The sequence below is a fragment of the Pleurodeles waltl genome, chromosome 1_1 (genome assembly GCF_031143425.1).
Source record: "Pleurodeles waltl isolate 20211129_DDA chromosome 1_1, aPleWal1.hap1.20221129, whole genome shotgun sequence".
NCBI lineage: Eukaryota > Metazoa > Chordata > Amphibia > Caudata > Salamandridae > Pleurodeles > Pleurodeles waltl.
In genome coordinates this window covers 419,685,150-419,701,853 of record NC_090436.1, presented here as the reverse complement: position 1 = coordinate 419,701,853, position 16,704 = coordinate 419,685,150, and the positions used below count along the sequence as shown (strand labels likewise).

At 42.0% G+C, this 16,704-nt stretch overlaps 1 long non-coding RNA gene across 1 annotated transcript; it reads left to right on the top strand.

Moving 5' to 3' along the window:
• The first annotated feature begins 4,228 nt into the window (after positions 1 to 4,228).
• On the top strand, positions 4,229 to 14,610 carry LOC138284785 (uncharacterized). Its single transcript, XR_011201459.1, has 2 exons — positions 4,229 to 5,870; positions 5,943 to 14,610. It is a non-coding gene; the product is annotated as an uncharacterized lncRNA (long non-coding RNA).
• Positions 14,611 to 16,704: the final 2,094 nt, after the last annotated feature.

The window sequence follows — 16,704 nt, the reverse complement described above, 5'->3', positions numbered from 1 at the left end:
GGATCACTATCAACTGGTCCAAATCGGTGGTGCTGCCCCTCTCTGAGGTCACAGTACAGTTCCCCTCTAGGTATCCCCTTTGCTGGGCTAACAGACACACGGATGAACTCACACGCCCATGCATCTTCCACTGCTGTATTTTTGGCACGTATCTGCTTGGCTTTGTGTGTGTATTGGGTACTTGGCATTGACGTATATTGTGTGTGCCTGTGTGTGGCCTTCACTGTCTGAGCAAGGAATGTGTGTTATGTGTGGGAGTGTATCACAGCCATTTCCTCCCCTCTGTGCTAGGCGTACTTATGGTTGTTGTGTTCATCGTTGTAGGTGGCCCTGAAGGTGTATGGCGAGATGCAACGCTGGGAAGACTAGCAATTAGTTAGCCATGGCGGCCGCCGAGGCGTCTCTGTGCCTAGAGGTGGGTGTCTCCTTTTGTACTTTCTGTTTCTGCCAGGTTTTTCGTAGCGCCCAGCCCGCCCTGGATATCCTGGCAGCGTGGTGACTCGGAATATGGTGGGTGGGACATTGGCTTCTGCCTGCATGGAGTTGGCTTCGGTGGTGGCGGTGGTGGCGGTGCTGGCGGTGAGTTGTCTGTGTTGCATTGGGTTCACCACCTTACTGGTTATATGACCGTCTCCACCACCACCCTGGCAGCGGTCATTACACTGCCGCTGGCGTGGCTGTCAGGTTACCGGCACACTCGGAATGACCGCCTTAGTGGAGTCAGACATACCCAAAGCCAGAGCTTTGCACAGACTCTCTCTCAATAAAGAAAATGCTTTCATGCAAACCTGCAAGCACTAGGGGATCAGTAGCCTTCTTATGGGTCAGCTTCTGCATGGCTTGGAAATGACTGAAAAATTGGGAATCCACTGGCGACAATAGCCTACCATCCCTAGGAGCATCCTGACATCTCTCTGTGTGGCTGGGGGACTCGTCTGCAATATGGCTGTGACCCTTTCACTGGATATTTTTCATGATCCCTTCTCAGTCTGGTGACCCAAGTATTTCACTTCTTTCTGACAGTATTGCAATTTAAGTGGAGACACTTTATGACCATTCTTTCCCAAATGGTTCAGTAAGGCAATCGTGTCATACTTGGACTCTTTCCTCATTTTGGATTCAATCAGCAAATCGTCAATGTACTGTACCAAGATCGATTGGAAAGGCAATTCCAGTGACTCCAGATTATTTTTCAAGATCTGATTGAATATGGAAGGTGACTCTGAAAACCCTTGAGGAATTCAACACCAACTATAAACTCTGTCCAAAAATTTTAAACAAAAGAGAAATTGGCTGTCCTCATGAAGAGGGCACAGAAAAGAAAGCTTGTGACAGGTCAATGATGGTGAACCATTCAGCATCACATGGAATCTGAAACATAATAACAGCTGGATTTTGCACCACTGGGCAACATTTGATCACAATGTCCTTTATTTTTCCCAAATCCTGGACAATTCGAAATTTCCCACAGGGCTTTTTTAATCCCATTATCAGTGAATTCCATGGGATGCTCAACAGTTCTTTTAAGACCCTATTGGTTCACAAATTCTGCAATTATTTGGGCAACTTTTATAAGAATGTCCTGTGGCATGTGATACTGAGGAATCTGAGGAAAAATTGCGTTCGGCTTAACAGCAACTTTAACTGGCTCAACCGTTCCCTGTAAATCAGGAGGAAGTGCTTTCACTGTGAACACTGGAAAGAAATTAATCAGGGGGTACTACTCATTTATTGTCTCACACTCGGTCTGTGGAGCTGGGTCATCCTCATCATCACTATTCGTCTGTATCTCGATCCCATCGTTTGAGCAGGTAATCGAGCACCTCGTCTTGCACAGCAGGTCTCATCCCAATAGGGATACCGGACTTGAATCACATACTACGAATTTCTGAAATCCTTGAAAGTTGCCAGTTTTAACCTGAACTGGTTCTGTAATTGGGATGGTCAAATATTGATTCGCTACTCCTACAATCTGGACTGTCTTTCCTGAAAGGGGCAAATTTGCAACTTCTGCACATCTTACTGTAGAGCGTGTAGCTCCTGTGTCAACCAAGAATGAAACCTTGTGACCCATGACTTTTCCCTTTACATAGGGGCCTTTTCGATTTACTTCTAAGGAAGCTGTAAGCACACATTCCTCCTCATCCGAACTCTCACTCACCCAATCATCATTTATTCCAATCTCACTGTGTAATGGGAATTGGCGAACTGTGTTATTACTTTGTTTGGACCTCTGACCTGCTGAGGAAGCATCATCTGCTGCTGTTTCATTGGGGCTTGAGGTATTTTAATTTTCTGTCTAGGTACCATGGGAACCTGCTGTTGCATTGGCTGCAACTGTGTAATTTGTACATGTGGCATTTACACCTTCTGCATTGATTGAACATTTTGCATTTGGTTCACATTATTTTGGAAGTTCGGATTATGACCTCTCATTCTCGGTCCTCTCATGTTTTGGAACAAGTTGATGTCACCTGCTTGCTGAGTGACACCTTCCTGAACCATCATCGGACACTCCCGCTTCCAATGTCCGACCGCTCTGCAAGCGTGACAATGCAACAGTTTCTTCATTCCCTGCACATCATTGTGAACCACTACAGTACCCAAATCGGGAGCACAACTTACATTTCCTCTGCAACCTCTACCTCTCATCTGATTTTGAAATACCACATTTCCCTGCTGCTGCTCCTGTTGAGGAAAATTTCCCTGAATCCCTGTTTTGCGACTTTCATCTGCATCACCATAGCCTTTTCTTTCAACTTTCTCTGCTTCAACTCAATCTCGTCACTACAGTACTTTGCAACTGCAACACCTCATTAATCGGCTTTACTTGCCAGCAAATGAAATGACTCTTAATCATCTGGCTAATTTCAGGTCTCAATCCTTGCACAAACCTGAACACAAAATTGATCATGTCTTTCGGCTCAATTGTCTCTATACCACTGTAATGCTTGAACGCCTGCAACAATCTCTCATAATATGCATGTATCGACTCCTTGGCTTCCTTAGCTGTGATGTCCATTCTCTGCCAGTCAATGTTTTTGGGTGAGATTCTCATCTTCAGGAATTTAATCACTTTGTAATAATATTTCATTACCTCTGGAGACGGCGCACCAATAACCTGATCTTTTCTTTTGTCGGCAAATCTATACTCCTCTTACACTCCATCCATAAATCAGCTGGGACCACTATCTCTAATAGAGTCTCTCAATATGTGATGGGTGTCGAGGTGATCATTGCCGCACCTTTGTATTAAGTAACATGTGCAAATAGGTAATACTAATGGTGCACGGGTCTTGAGGACCAACACCCTAGGCCTCAGATAACCATAAGATCTGGTTTAAAACATTGGAAAAGAGTCCCAGCACGCATCCATATCTATTGGTATCCAAAAAAAGTGTTTTCCCATGTTCTCAAGTTGAGTCATATATCACATAATTCTACAGTCAGTTTTTCTTAAAATTATTATTCTTTATTCGTTCATATTAAAGATAAATGATCCATAGCCAGCACGTTTCGTCCAAGCGTGCTGGGACTCGTTTTCAATCTCTAATAGAGTGTTCAAGTCCTCCCACAGGCATTTTCCAAGTTTCACAAACCTGTCTGTCAGCTGATACCACTCTAGTGACTTCTCTCTCAATCTAGGATACTCATTCATAAAGGACAGAATGTCACTTCAGCTCCAAGGGACATAAACAAAATTCCCTCCTGGAATCTCTCTCATTGGTAAAAGTTTCACTGGATCCTTGCCCTGCTGCACATTTGCAGTCAGCTCCGCAGAATCCCTGTGTCTCTTATCTCTTTTCTTCACCCATCTGCCTTCCCATCTGTCTAATGCTCCCCAGGTTTGGGCATTCTGAAGTAACTCCCTACGATGTGCCTTCATTCCTGCAGATCTCATGTGCTAAACGTCTTTTGTGTCAAAATCTAACCTGTAAATCCTTTTCAAATGCTTTGTTTTCTTTATCTTTATGCCGTACTTCTCTGCCAAGTCTGCTAACTTCTGGTGCACATTGCTCACTTCCCTCGTACTTTTCGGGCACAGACATCTCAACTCTGCTTCCGTGTAGGACTCTGATCTGTTCACATCCGCAGTTCCCTCAATGAGCTCACCCGCTTCCATTCCTAGTCCTGTGTAGTTCAAGTACTCCTCTCCCTTAGGAGCACTCTGCAGGGTATTCAACTTGTCTAACCATTCAGTCAATTGTTGTGCAGTCAAACTGTGGAATCACGTTCTCCGGGATCCATTTGGACCTAGTAGACCCTGTGATACACAATGAAAATACAGGCCTGTTTCTGTTGAACACATTAAAATGTTGAATTAACTAGGCCTTGAAGAAATGTCTATTGTGCTTGAAACGCATTATGTTGCAAGGCTTGCTAAACTGATGGCCATCATGAGACACCACCGCATGCTAGCTTGCGAAATCCTCACTGCTAAAAGTACTAACGTATACACTTATGGTTCCTCTTTCTCCACATATAGATGTATCACAAGACATTTGATTCAGAGGACATTGTGCAAGCTTCCTGTTCATGATTCTAACCCTTATATGGAACATCACGTGTGCTATATAGAAACATTTAATCATACGACATTATCAAGAACCAATGAAAATGTATTCAAATGTCTGCGGTTTAATGCTATAAAAGATCATGCATTACTTCTTTGGGCAGACTGTTCGAGCTAGATTTTGCTCGCTCAAGTCTCCGTGTACACGTATTTCTTATTGTGTCTTATTAGTTCTTATTAAAAGTAATCTAAAGAAGAGCGGCTGGTCTCGGTTTGTTTCCTGAATTGTCTGGATCTGGAATACTCTGACTGGGCTTCGATAACTTGGCTTCGACATTTGGTGGAGAATGGAAGAATTGCGGTCTCGTTCAGCGAATAGTTTCCTTCAGCCCGGCTCCTGTTTCGGTTGGGGCGACAGCTGACCCATTGGACAGGGCCCCTCCTGCGACGGAGTCTGGAGCTGTCGTGAGTATCTATTGCTGCTTCGTGGTCCTGCTCTCGCTGTTTGCTCTACTGTTTTTCCGGTGTAAATATTGCGAAACAGGGAGGTAACTGGGGTGTTTCGTTAATATGTTTCATGCATAGAGTGGTTATGCATTTATGCTTAATATTTCTATTTGCCGTACCCCTTAGCCAGCTTTTTGTAATGACATCTTTTTATTTCTCTGTCTCCGGTGGCATGCCAAGGGCATTTCTTCCTCTGTTGTCCTCTGTTGCGGGCTCCGATAATGCACCTCGTGAAAACATTCAGATAGTTAACTATAGCTGTCCGCCGGCTGCTAGCATTCTGTGTTAATTTGGTTCTTCCATTGTATTACACCATTTCCTTCCTCCCTGCGCTGCAGCTGTATACTTAGAATAGCTTCCTGTATTTCATGTAGCTTGTTACTGTTAAAAAAAAAAAGAAGTCAGAGGAATAGAGGCAACTAGCGGTGTTGCTTCAGAACACAGTGCGAGTCGCTGTTTGAGGTCCCCAGCCGGAGGGGCTGGGGCGGATAACTCTGGTCAGAGAGGGTGTTGTAAAAGGGCGTTGCCCAGATATGGGATGGTAGTAGTCCGTTCCAGGTTCTATGTGTACATTTAAGAGGAACTGGCATGTGATTTCAGCTTCCTTGTGTTTATAGGAGTGATAGTGTTTCATTCCAGTAACTGGATGATTGTGGTTCATTCCAGTGGAGCAGGCAGGCTCTGTTTGTTGTGTTAAAAAATTGTTATGTTATCTGTTTCCTGTAATATTGCAGCTCTTTGAACAATGCTTATGGCATATTGAACTATCGGCTACTCATGTGAAATGGTGTAAACTGTAGAAGTGGTTTTTGAGGTATAAATCAATGTGTGTGTAAAAGTGGTTTTTGAGGTATAAATCCGTGTGTGTGCAAAAGTGGTTTTTGAGGTATAAATCCATGTGTGTGTAAAAGTGGTTTTTGAGGTATAAATCCGTGTGTGTGCGAAAGTGGTTTTTGAGTTATAAATCTGTGTGTGTGCGAAAGTGGTTTTTGAGGTATAAATCCATGTGTGTGCAAAAGTGGTTTTTGAGGTATAAATACGTGTGTGTGTCTGAAAGTGGTTTTTGAGATATAAATACGTGTGTGTGCGAAAGTGGTTTTTGATTGATGAAGGAAGGGTTGACAACAAGGTGGTGTACTGTAATTTATTTTGACTTCATGCATTTGCGATTTAGGATAAGAATTTTTAGAAAATTTAAGACTAGGTGGGTGGACTCATGGGCGACATAATACAGATTTTTATGACAATTGACTGATTTAATCTGCAAACATCACACAGTACAAACACCCCCCCTGCACTCACTACATATTGATACAAGGGTTGGGAGTAGGATCACCCCACAGGGCTAATTGTACTGTGACCCTTGTCTATGGTTCTGCCGTCACATGTGGTTGCTTGACTTGTTCACCGCTATTGCATTATCTGTGTGTCACTGGCCAAGGATCTGGTCCAGCTTCCAATATCATACAGCCGCACCCTGTCCCTCCTGACTATTCTGTCATCTCTTGATTCACCCCAAAGGACGCCAGTGTGGACGCCATCACTAGCACCTTGGGTACTGTCTGATTTCAAACTTTTTGTGAGCTAAGGTGGACATGGCTGGCTGAAATTGTGGCATGGATGCAGACCGGCTTGCTTCCTGCTTTTACTAATCAATAATTGCGGCTGGCAAAGAGAGGCTGCGTGTGTGAATATACCCATTGTTACCCCTTCTGTGTCATGGGGTATGAGCGGTGTAATAAGAAAAAAAATACACCGACATCCTACTGTTTTCTGGAACGATTGTAATTGTCTTCGTGTTATGTAACAAAAGGCTAGGGTAAGACAGTCACGAGGAACCCTCTTAGTAAAGGCAAACTAGAGACACATCAACATAGCGCCAAGGACAGTCCAGCGTACCAAATAGAGGCGAAAGAAGGCCTATAGGGACTACTGTACTTAGACTTTGACTTTGCAAGGAAAGTGACAGTAGTGTTTCTGTAGCTTTGCGGACATGTGTGGTGCTTTACAATGCTGCCTACATGCTAGTTGCATGTGGGATGTGCATTGAATGTGGGGCTGTCCTGTAGGTGGAGGATAAATAAAAAAAAAAAGAAGAGAAATAAATAAACTGAACTGAAGAATGGTTTCCTCCACATGGTGGGGGGGCTGACAAGGGCAGGGAAGATTGGAGGACGAAAAAAAAAAAAAAAAAAAAAAAAAAAAGAGAGATAATAGGGGCTTGTCAAGCTCTCTTCCTGTGACAAGTGCACAGTCACAGGAACAAAATATCGATTTTGTTTGAAGACATTTGGGAAATACACTACAGCGTGAGGGCACCACAGCAGGGACCAAACACTCTGAGCTGCCTCTACAACAGCAGGCAGAGACGGAACGTGAAAGCCGCACCCTGGAATGGCGTTTGATGGATGAGGAAGTGAAAAATAAAAGCAAAACGTAAGAGACCTTGTGAAAGAATTAGACAGTTATTCCAGAGCCAGGGTAAAGAGGAAGTGGCTAATGCAATTAGAAAAAAATGAACAGAAGTACGAACAGATATCAAATGAAATGGAAAAATGTATTGGCAAGGGGCGAGAGGGATCACACAATTTACTATGGGATATGTCCACGTATGCACATCACACAATCCATAACATCAAGATGTGGAAGGAGGTGCTCAGCAATACAAACACACAGCTGGAGATCACAAGAGACAGTCTCTCGACGTACATAAAAATGTACAGAGTTAAACAGAATAATAGCCATGGGAAGGGCTGTTTTGGAAGGATCTGGATACATTGTTTAGCATTATTGTACCATGAGATTGGTGGGAGGATTGTAAGAAGGCGATACACTGGCCTGAAATATGTGGCCACTACTCCAATTACTACACTATAATTTGACACTACACTGAGTATGGGAAAGGTTTGCAAGTAGACAAGGGATGGCTGTAACATGCTTACACACTGTAGAAAATTTAAGTTTAATTGTTAAGTTATCACACGTAATAAGACACAAAATTCAGACTTAATTACTTGTTATTTGCTTTAAAAGTACTGCAAAGAGCATTGTACAGCAAAAAAATAAAAGCGTCAAGATAACTCCAGTGATTAATGTACCTGCTGGGGAGGAATGAGAGTTTTGGACAGTGGCAGTGGATGGCACAGTGGGTTACTGCTTTTGTCACAGAGATTCTTTAGTTACTGTACAGTTCATAATAGTAATCTAGCACATTGAGCTATGAACTGCAATTAAGGAGCTGCATGCCAACTGCATAGCACAAATTAGAAAGCTGTTTTTTCCCAGTCTTTCATTTTAAAGTGCTGTAAAGTGCTCCAACACCTACACTGGTATGAGAGATACTATAATAAAAATTAATTAAATGTGACAAAAAGGATAGGGAGAGAAGAGAGGCACTTATGGTTAAAAATTGAAAAGTTGGTCGCCAAGATGCAGCACCAACATTTCCAATAAAATGTTTAGATTTTTGCATATTTTTTCAATATAAAAAGAATGATTTCATGTTTGAAATTTAAATTGTGCAAATTGCTTGGGGGTACCTGGCTTCCAGTAACGTTTCACTGGTGGTCCCCAGGAGTAAAAAGGTTAGGAACCACAGGTGTACAACAAATTAGAACTTTCTTGTGTAGGGATTACATTTAAAAATATTTTGACCCATGCAAAGGTTGCCAAAATTCTTACAGTGAACAAATTTAGTCTGGAGGGAACAGAGGATTCATTTGCAGCAGTTAACAATATGTTGTCAGGAGTGTGGAATTTTATAAAATGTCTAAATTGTCCATGGGACAGTTTGTGTCATCAGTCTACTTGTCCTGTAAAAAGACATGCATATTTTCCTCCTGCTAAAATGGTGTTTACAAATATTGTCTAGGAGTTCGATTTCCTGGTCTGCCTCATTAAATGCTAGCTCATGTATAAAAGCTGTAAATTTGCACTAATGCAGGAACAGATACCATGGGTGTACTTTGTGATTTTCTTTGAGAATTCTGCCATAAACTGGTTATCACAGATCTTTTGTTATTTGAATTCTGTCTCTCTGTTTATTGGCTGGCTTCAGTGGTAGTGACACCATTCTGCTCTTCCATACGAAGAATATTGGCACAAAGTAGTTTTGGCACAAAGTAGTTTTGTTCATGCCAGGAACTACTATGGCAATGTGTAACTTTGATGAAAAGGTTACATTGATTTTTCCTGTTATGAATATAAATGTTGGAAATACCACCATGCATCCGCACATTTTACTAAATGATGCTTCAAAGAAATGACACCTAAAACATCATGGTAGTTTAGCAGAATGTTTCTTTCCTAGTTACATTGTTTGTGAAGGTATTTTGAAAGCAAGGAATAACAAAATTTTGCTTTTATTTGTAGTTCCATACCCCTGGTTGTGTATTTCTTCATAGCTCTATAGAGTACATACTAATAATTTAGTCATGTTCAATGAAAGAAGAGATATAGAAATTAAAAGAAGTGTTAAATGTGATGAATTGTAAATAATATAAGTAAATAAGAGATATATAAAAATGTGGGTTATTGTTGGGGTGTAGAGTGAGTTAATGAAGTGATAACAAACTTCTACTAAGGTGTATTGATATTTAAAATAAACACATTAGTGCAGTAATAATTATTACACATGACGTGTTAGTGACTTATCTATTTCACTTAATGAGAGGCTAAAAGAAAATAACACAAGTGGATGTTTAAACATCTGCAGTACATGTAGTATGTTGAAGTCATGTGAGTGCAACAAGGGTGTCAAAAGGGCAATGAATGGGTATAAATGCAGCACATTTGTCACAAATGTGTTTTATTTTTATGGTATTTTATTTTGTGCATTTATCTGCCAGGTCCCGTCCCTTTATTAAATTGTAGCAGTTAAGATTACCTTCCCCATTTCTGAAAACCACAGACTCTGGGCATGACTCCAAGGGCAAAGCCACGGATTGTTGCGATATGTTACCATGACGTTCCAAGTAGAAATGTAAAATAAATGTACAGCTGAGTGGAATAGGATTTTTTTTTTATATACACCCTGGACGCAGGATGTATGTATCTACGTAGGAGTATTTTTCTATCCATGTTTTTCCCTAGGTTTCAGAACATGGACGAGAAGATGTGGTTTCTGTATCCGTCTGTCTATGTTACGTTTTATGTTTTCATAATTAATGGGAGTCTTCCGTGGTACATCTTAAATGAGCGCAGTGAAATGGATTGCCTTCATGTGTTGGTAGATTGCAACTAAATATTCTCAAAAACTGGTTTTGGGTATTGAAAATACCTATATTAGGATAGAGTTATTACTACCTTAGGATGTGCTATGTAGTACTGCAATACAGCTATGAGTAATATACCTCTGATGATGAGGGTGCCAAATATAAATAAATAAAATAAATATAATATCTTAAAGGAACATCAGCATTTCAGAACATCACACTTGTACGAGAAAGGGGAAGTGACTTCTGATGGCAGTGATGCCTGCAAAGTCCCAACCCTTCCAGTATTGATGCAGATATTCAGGGTGTTGAAATAGAATAATAGGATACAATGCTATGTTAAAAAATTATACTTGCTGTATACCAGTGTAACATGTGTTTTCTCCTGACCTTTGGATCACCATTTGTTTGGTGAAATAGTTTGTGTGAATATTCCACTGTTACTGAGTGTAATTGTTATTTATTTTTTAGTGTTTATTTGAGTTTAAGAGTGTGCTAGTTACCCCATAAACAAGTCAGATATGTCCCTTTATAAGATTTTGTGCATCTGCTGAGCGGTTCTAGATTGATGCAATACCGCTTGCTTCATTGGTCAAGAAAGGCACCCTTGACAAAGTTGTCAAAGTGAGCACCGACTGAGATACTGTTTGACTGGCCTATGAACATGTCTGGTGCTGAGAAGTTATTATCTGATAGGACATTTTGACAGCAGTTTGCCTTACCTTCAGCATTAGGTGCTGCAGGCCCTTCCTGGCTGGACAGCACTACCTGGACATGATCTCCAACAGGGAGATTGGGCTTGGGTCTCCTGAAAAGTAGGAGGGAATGACCTCCTGGATCCACAGCTATTACACCAAGAAGGTACACCACCGGAACACAACTGCATCCTGTAGACTGGGTGTGGGTAAAGGCCACACCAGACGTCACTGCCTTCAACTACGGTGGAGGGGACCATACCAAGTCCTGTTGACAACAGCCACAGCAGTCAAGTGTGAGGGCATCACATCCTGGGTCCATACCTCACACACCAAGAAGGCCGCTGGACCAAAGGACGACCAGTCGCCAACAAAGTTGCCAATGAGAGTAATGCCACCTTCACCACAGCGGTACAACCTTCGTTCGACAAGCGCCACCAGTCAACACTGACGGAACTGCTCGTGCTACACTCCCACAGGAGTCGGAGAGTGTAAGCGGGTTCCCCAGTACACCAGAGCATTGTTCTTGGACTGCTCGTGCTGCAACCCCACAGGAGTCGGAGGGTGCAAGCGGGTCCTCAAGACACCAGGATATTCTTTCAGAACTGCTCGTGCTACTCTCCACAGGAGTCGGAGAGTCAAGCAAGGCCACTTAAGTATTAAAGACATCAGGATATAAATGAACAGAATACTAAAAGTCCGCTAGAAAAATTTGCGCCAAGAGGTACAGATCCCAGTCCTACGGAAGCGGCTGGTCACTAGGATCAGTGCGGTTTGTAGCCCCATTGGGAGGTGCCTCTTCCAATTAGGAATACAGCAAAAATAGGACAAAAGGGCCATCCCTCTGGTCAGTGGACTATCGCACCCAACTCCCTTAGAACTGGACACTGGGATTCATCCCTTTATACTCTGCATAACTACAAGTGTCAAATAGCATTCAACGTCGCCCCGAAAATATACAGACGGAATAGACTACTCGTGTGGCACTCCTACAGCAATAAGGAGGTACCAAAGGTTACATACCAATAGAACTGGTTTCAAGTGCTAGCCACATCTGACCACACCCTATAAGGCGACATGGATTTAAGATTACAACATAAGAAAAAGGAGCAGAAGAAGTGGCCTGTGGTGGTCACAGCATTACTCACCCCAGTAGCAGCTATAGTAATAACAACAATCCTGATAAGTATATAAAGACGACATACACATTCCATGGCTCGACCAGGAACACTACATCCCCAAAAATGGCCAAGGTGAAAGAACAACAGGTGGTGAGAACAACAATATCTCAAAATAACATGAGAGGGTGGAGGATAAAACAAAATGGGTGAAATATACAAAATGGAAAGAAGATGGAGAAGATTATAAGGACAATACATTTGTGCAAATGGTATCAATGTACAAAGAACTAGCAAATGTGTCTGATTGTTATATAGGTACCCACCTACCGACCACTAGCCAGGAGAAAAGAAATTACACTTAAATGCCCCTCACAGAATTCGTGGCACGTAACATATTAGATAATATGTTAGGGGGAAATTTAAAAGGAATGAGTACAGGGAAAAGGAAAAAAAAAAAGGAGAGAATAAGAGAAAATATAAACAAAGGAGAAATGAGGAGAAAAAGGGATGAGTATGGTTTGGAAGATGAACCTTATGTAGGTGATATGCAAGGAAAATTGGTAGAAAGAGTGTCAAATAAATTGAAGGAAGAAGATAGAAGGAGAAGAAAGAAGTGTAGGAGATTAGAATTTAAAAAAAAAGAAGAAGAGAATGTATTGAATGCATTTACAACAGAAAGAGGGAAGGGTTACACTGAAAGGGATCATGGCTCAGAACAACGAATACCATGCCTGGCCATAGATACAGAAATAAAGGCACCATGGTGTTTCAAATGCTCAAGAGGTAACGCAAACACTAGCGAACACGGAATTGATGTGGGACATAGTATTTGCAATACAACTTTGAGCCTGGACTACAAAAGAAATGACACAACAGCAGAGCTACTGGAAGCATTTAACATAGGAAGAGATGAGGGTTATGTACAGGGGGAGAAGAACATAGATATATCACAAATATCCCTTTCGATACATAAGGAGAAGAAGGGGTCATGGTGTTTTCGATACCTCAAAGGCAGCATCCCAAGACCAAATACATTTTATGATAAGGTGTGTCGAATGGTTACACCAGTAATGAAATGCCCTAACATACACCTCCCCAACCATAATAAGAGCAGCATAAAAGTAGGAGAAAGCACCTGCTCCAAATACTCTGATTTGGATAACATACGGAAGGGCCCAGAAGGTTTGACTATAGGTCTCTCAGCTCCAAGGGGAATATACATAGTATGCGGGACATCTGCATATTTTAGACTGCCTGCAGGGTGGCAGGGCTCCTGCTACCTGGCATTCGTACTACCCCGAATGTTGCATATAACAAATTTGACCAATGCAACATAAAAGGCACCGGGTAGGGTACGAAGAAGAAGGGCACCTACTTGGTTGGATAGGTTCATAGCAGTGGAAGGAATAGTTGTGATGCCATTAGGAATAGCGCATTCAGAATATCAAATACACAGATTGGCAGTATTGGTAGAAACATTAGCAAGTTCTACTGCAGCAGCTTTAGGTAACATTACTGAAGAACTTACAGACCTAAGAGCTGTTGTAATACAGAACAGACTTGCATTAGACATCATTTTAGCAAGAGCCGGTGGTGTATGTAACGTGATCCATCAGGAATGCTGTGTTTTAATACCAGACAACAGTGGGAATGTGAGGATGGCAATAGGGAAAATAGAGGTGGTAGAAGAAGGAGCAAGGGATGTGACGGATGTGACGGAAATAGGAGGAATACTAAAGGACATCGCAGCATGGTTCCGTGGTTGGGGATCCTGGCTGATAGAAGTACTGGTGGTGGGAATAGTAGGATTTATAACATTATGTGTGTTGATAAGGGTGTGTCCTTCCTGTTTGAACATGTTAATGAAGAAAATGTGTCATAAGGACACTGAGCACCATCATAAGAGAAGGCATGAGGATGAGACCAGGGAAAATGATGATATTGAAATGACACCTGTCCATCAGGATGATTAAACGGTCAATGAGTGTTTTCATTGGGTATCAGAGGGCGGAATGTGGAATCACGTTCTCCGGGATCCATTTGGACCTAGTAGACCCTGTGATACACAATGAAAATACAGGCCTGTTTCTGTTGAACACATTAAAATGTTGAATTAACTAGGCCTTGAAGAAATGTCTATTGTGCTTGAAACGCATTATGTTGCAAGGCTTGCTAAACTGATGGCCATCATGAGACACCACCGCATGCTAGCTTGCGAAATCCTCACTGCTAAAAGTACTAACGTATACACTTATGGTTCCTCTTTCTCCACATATAGATGTATCACAAGACATTTGATTCAGAGGACATTGTGCAAGCTTCCTGTTCATGATTCTAACCCTTATATGGAACATCACGTGTGCTATATAGAAACATTTAATCATACGACATTATCAAGAACCAATGAAAATGTATTCAAATGTCTGCGGTTTAATGCTATAAAAGATCATGCATTACTTCTTTGGGCAGACTGTTCGAGCTAGATTTTGCTCGCTCAAGTCTCCGTGTACACGTATTTCTTATTGTGTCTTATTAGTTCTTATTAAAAGTAATCTAAAGAAGAGCGGCTGGTCTCGGTTTGTTTCCTGAATTGTCTGGATCTGGAATACTCTGACTGGGCTTCGATAACTTGGCTTCGACAAAACCTTGCAACGGAATGTTGCTGGCCTGGGCATGTGGTGTCTGTTGCACAACCGTATTTGGAGTCTGCGGTGTCAATAATTTCAGGCTCCCTATGACAGTATCCGGAGGAACTCCGAATGGACTAAGGTCTAGCAAGGATCTCAATCCGTCAAAAGTCTGTCACACTGGAGAGACGACTCGGATATTCTCATTGAGTCCTCCCCTTATTGCATTCTGACTCAGAACTCCCTGTTCACTTGTGCTGCTATTCTCTTGTGCAAACAAAGTACAATCGGACCAATGGTGAAAAGTACAGAACCAGCATCTGGACTTGGTCTAACACTCAAGCTCTGTGGGTGCATAATTCCCGCATTATGATTCATCAGTACAGACAAATCTGACTGTGTCCCTGTTATCGGAGTGTACTTTGGCATTGTTTGTGACTGCACTTGAGGCAGTAAAAGTGGAGTCGGTTCTGTCTGAACCAACGTCGGTTTCGCGAAAACCTGTCCTGTAGGCACTATTAAGTTTGTGGCAGTTTCCACAATAGGTAAATCAGGGTAAATTCTCGGGAAATTTGACTGTGGCGCCTGTTTTTGTGCTACTGGAGTAGTGGGTGCATTAAGACTGCTCTGCATTGGGCAATGTGTCATGCTCGGTTTAACCTGTATTGGACTCATTGTTGCGTTAACCTGGGTTGGAGGTCTAGGGTTTATACTAGTGCTCTGACCACTTTATTGTACTGCATATGGTGGGGGACGATTTCTCAGTAACTGCAAAATAAACTCATCATCATCTGACTCTTCCTCCAATGTCAAAGACCTTCTGACCTCCCCATTTTCGGGCTTCTATTTGTCTTTCTAGTAGCTTTCCTTCCTTCTCTCTTGCTGTCCTGTGTAATTGCTGAAAACAATTTAATCTCCTGTAAAGTCTCAGTTCTCCAAAATCTCTGAACATCGTCCCATCTAGCCTCCGTTAGTGTCTTTTATGCCTTTCTCATCCTCCTCTCGAATTTCTGTTGCTGTCTGGTCACTAACTCCCAGATCGCTAATGCCTCAAACTGTGCTGATCTCAGAGGGGATTTCAGATCATACAGCACCCTCCTCAGATTCTCTAAACTCCTCAAATGAAATGTGCCATGGGCAGGAAACACTAAAACTCCCATCTTTCTCTGTCACTATGCACCATTGCTTTAGCCAAAGACATGGCGCAGTGCCCTTTTCTTCAATTACAATGTAAGCTGGTGTACCTTCTGGTGGTGCAATATCCCCTATACTCACTGTAATTTACATATTTTCCCTTAATGCACTCTTTAAAGCTTTGAAAAATTCAATTTTTGGATCTTTATGTTATTCAAAATCAAATCAGGAAATGACTTTTAATCCCAGAATTCTCTCCACCCACCTTCTCAACCAATTGCGCTTCACGGATGCATGCCAATCCATGCACGATCCTTCTCACTAACCAACCTATCCTAGCGCAGCTCCAATGATGTCACACTCACACGTACTGCAGCTGACAAAGTCTTGCAGCTTGTCCTCCCAAACTCAGATTCACAGGAAACTAATGCAAAGTTATTGCGAGCACTAAACAAATCAAAACCCAATATGTCCGTTTACTACCGGTAAGGTAACACAATCGCTTCAGCAACTTTACGGATATTGCACTGACGGTGTTTCGCTCTAGCAGCTACTCCTTTCTCAGTTTCCCTGATTCGCAAGCAAAATTCGACTTGCAAATTTCACTCTCAACTGATCAGTAGGTCTATCCTGGAGCACATAGAACTCGCCAGATTTCAGTAAAAAAATTATTTCACTCACTTTAACTCACACTTTGACTTGTCGACCATGCCGAATCGACCTATTAAACCACACAAATTACAACAAAAACCATGCGTCTCATACACTTTTTAATGCACTCCGGAGCGTTAGACCACGCAGGGTCCATACATCAACAACCATGTGGACAATTTTTTAGCACAAATCGCCACACACATGTGAAGTTCGACGACTTCTCTAATCTCACACTTCGGA